At 50.7% G+C, this 2,500-nt stretch overlaps 1 pseudogene; it reads left to right on the top strand.

The window, feature by feature from the left end:
* LOC121838716 overlaps window positions 1-2,500 on the top strand; it is a 17,495-nt pseudogene that overhangs the window by 240 nt on the left and 14,755 nt on the right.

The raw sequence follows: 2,500 nt of genomic DNA, 5'->3' as shown, positions 1-2,500 counted from the left end.
ATAGGAGGGTCCACACGGAGCTCTATTCCCTACAGTATATAGTGGTCATAGGAGGGTCCACATGGAGCCCTATTCCCTACAGTATATAGTGGTCATAGGAGGGTCCACACGGAGCTCTATTCCCTACAGTATATAGTGGTCATGGGAGGGTCCACATGGAGCCCTATTCCCTATAGTATATAGTGGTCATAGGAGGGTCCACATGGAGCCCTATTCCCTACAGTATATAGTGGTCATAGGAGGGTCCACAAGGAGCCCTATTCCCTACAGTATATAGTGGCCATATGAGGGTCCACATGGAGCCCTATTCCCTACAGTATATAGTGGTCATGGGAGGGTCCACATGGAGCCCTATTCCCTACAGTATATAGTGGTCATAGGAGGGTCCACATGGAGCCCTATTCCCTATAGTATATAGTGGTCATAGGAGGGTCCACATGGAGCCCTATTCCCTACAGTATATAGTGGCCATATGAGGGTCCACATGAAGCCCTATTCTCTACAGTATATAGTGGTCATAGGAGGGTCCACATGGAGCCCTATTCCCTACAGTATATAGTGGTCATAGGAGGGTCCACAAGGAGCCCTATTCCCTACAGTATATAGTGGTCATGGGAGGGTCCACATGGAGCCCTATTCCCTACAGTATATAGTGGTCATGGGAGAGTCCACACAGAGCCCTATTCCCTACAGTATATAGTGGTCATAGGAGGGTCCACAAGGAGCCCTATTCCCTACAGTATATAGTGGTCATGGGAGGGTCCACATGGAGCCCTATTCCCTACAGTATATAGTGGTCATAGGAGGGTCCACATGGAGCCCTATTCCCTACAGTATATAGTGGTCATAGGAGGTTTCACATGGAGCCCTATTCTCTACAGTGGTTGTAGATAACAGTGACATAGCTACATGACATACTGTATATTCCTGGCATGGTAAGTGGCTGTAGATGACAGTGACATAGCTACATGACATAGATTCTGATATATTAGGTGGAGTGGTTATAGATGACAGTGACATAGCTACATGACATCTGTTCTGATATATTAGGTGGAGTGGTTGTAGATAACAGTGACATAGCTACGTGACATAGATTCTGATATATTAGGTGGAGTGGTTATAATGACAGTGACATAGCTACATGACATAGATTCTGATATATTAGGTGGAGTGGTTGTAGATAACAGTGACATAGCTACATGACATCTGTTCTGATATATTAGGTGGAGCTGATTCTGGTGAAGGAGCACAACGGCGTCCAGTTCACCACCTCCACGTTGGTCAGCCCCGCTGGGCACCCTCACGGCCACGGCCTTGCTCTGGGCCCCAGTCACGGACACACCCCTGTCCCCGGAGAAGAGAGGGAGACCTGGGGGAAGAAGATCGACTTTCTCCTGTCTGTGATAGGGTTCGCTGTGGACCTGGCCAACGTGTGGAGGTTCCCCTATCTCTGCTATAAGAACGGAGGAGGTGAGAAGGAGGGAGGGAGGGGGGGAGTGTGTGGAGGTTCCCCTATCTCTGCTATAAGAACGGAGGGGGTGAGAAGGAGGGAGGGAGTGTGTGGAGGTTCCCCTATCTCTGCTATAAGAACGGAGGAGGTGAGAAGGAGGGAGGGAGGGAGTGGAGGTTCCCCTATATCTGCTATAAGAACAGAGGGGGTGAGAAGGAGGGAGGGAGTGTGTGGAGGTTCCCCTATCTCTGCTATAAGAACAGAGGAGGTGAGAAGGAGGGAGGGAGGGAGTGTGTGAAGGTTCCCCTATCTCTGCTATAAGAACGGAGGAGGTGAGAAGGAGGGAGGGAGGGAGTGGAGGTTCCCCTATCTCTACTATAAGAATGGAGGAGGTGAGAAGGAGGGATGGAGGGAGTGGAGGTTCCCCTATCTCTGCTATAAGAACGGAGGAGGTGAGAAGGAGGGAGGGAGTGGAGGTTCCCCTATCTCTGCTATAAGAACGGAGGAGGTGAGAAGGAGGGAGGGAGGGAGTGGAGGTTCCCCTATCTCTGCTATAAGAACGGAGGAGGTGAGAAGGAGGGAGGGAGGGAGTGGAGGTTCCCCTATCTCTGCTATAAGAACGGAGGAGGTGAGAAGGAGGGAGGGAGGGAGTGGAGGTTCCCCTATCTCTGCTATAAGAACGGAGGAGGTGAGAAGGAGGGGGAGGGAGGGAGTGGAGGTTCCCCTATCTCTGCTATAAGAATGGAGGAGGTGAGAAGGAGGGAGGGAGGGAGTGGAGGTTCCCCTATCTCTGCTATAAGAACGGAGGAGGTGAGAAGGAGGGAGGGAGGGAGTGTGTGAGAGGTTCCCCTATCTCTGCTATAAGAATGGAGGAGGTGAGAAGGAGGGAGGGAGGGAGAAAGAGAGATGGAGAGAGATATCTTCTGCACAGATTCTGTCAGACCTGGGCCCTGACAGTAAATCGCAGTAAGACAAAAATAATGGTGTTCCAAAAAAGGTCCAGTCACCAGGACCACAAATACAAATTCCATCCCGACACTGTTGCCCTAG

Source organism: Oncorhynchus tshawytscha, unplaced genomic scaffold (genome assembly GCF_018296145.1).
Source record: "Oncorhynchus tshawytscha isolate Ot180627B unplaced genomic scaffold, Otsh_v2.0 Un_contig_853_pilon_pilon, whole genome shotgun sequence".
Classification (NCBI taxonomy): Eukaryota; Metazoa; Chordata; class Actinopteri; order Salmoniformes; family Salmonidae; genus Oncorhynchus; species Oncorhynchus tshawytscha.
The sequence above is the reverse complement of the archived record's forward strand: the minus strand, read 5'-3'. Positions and strand labels throughout refer to the sequence as shown.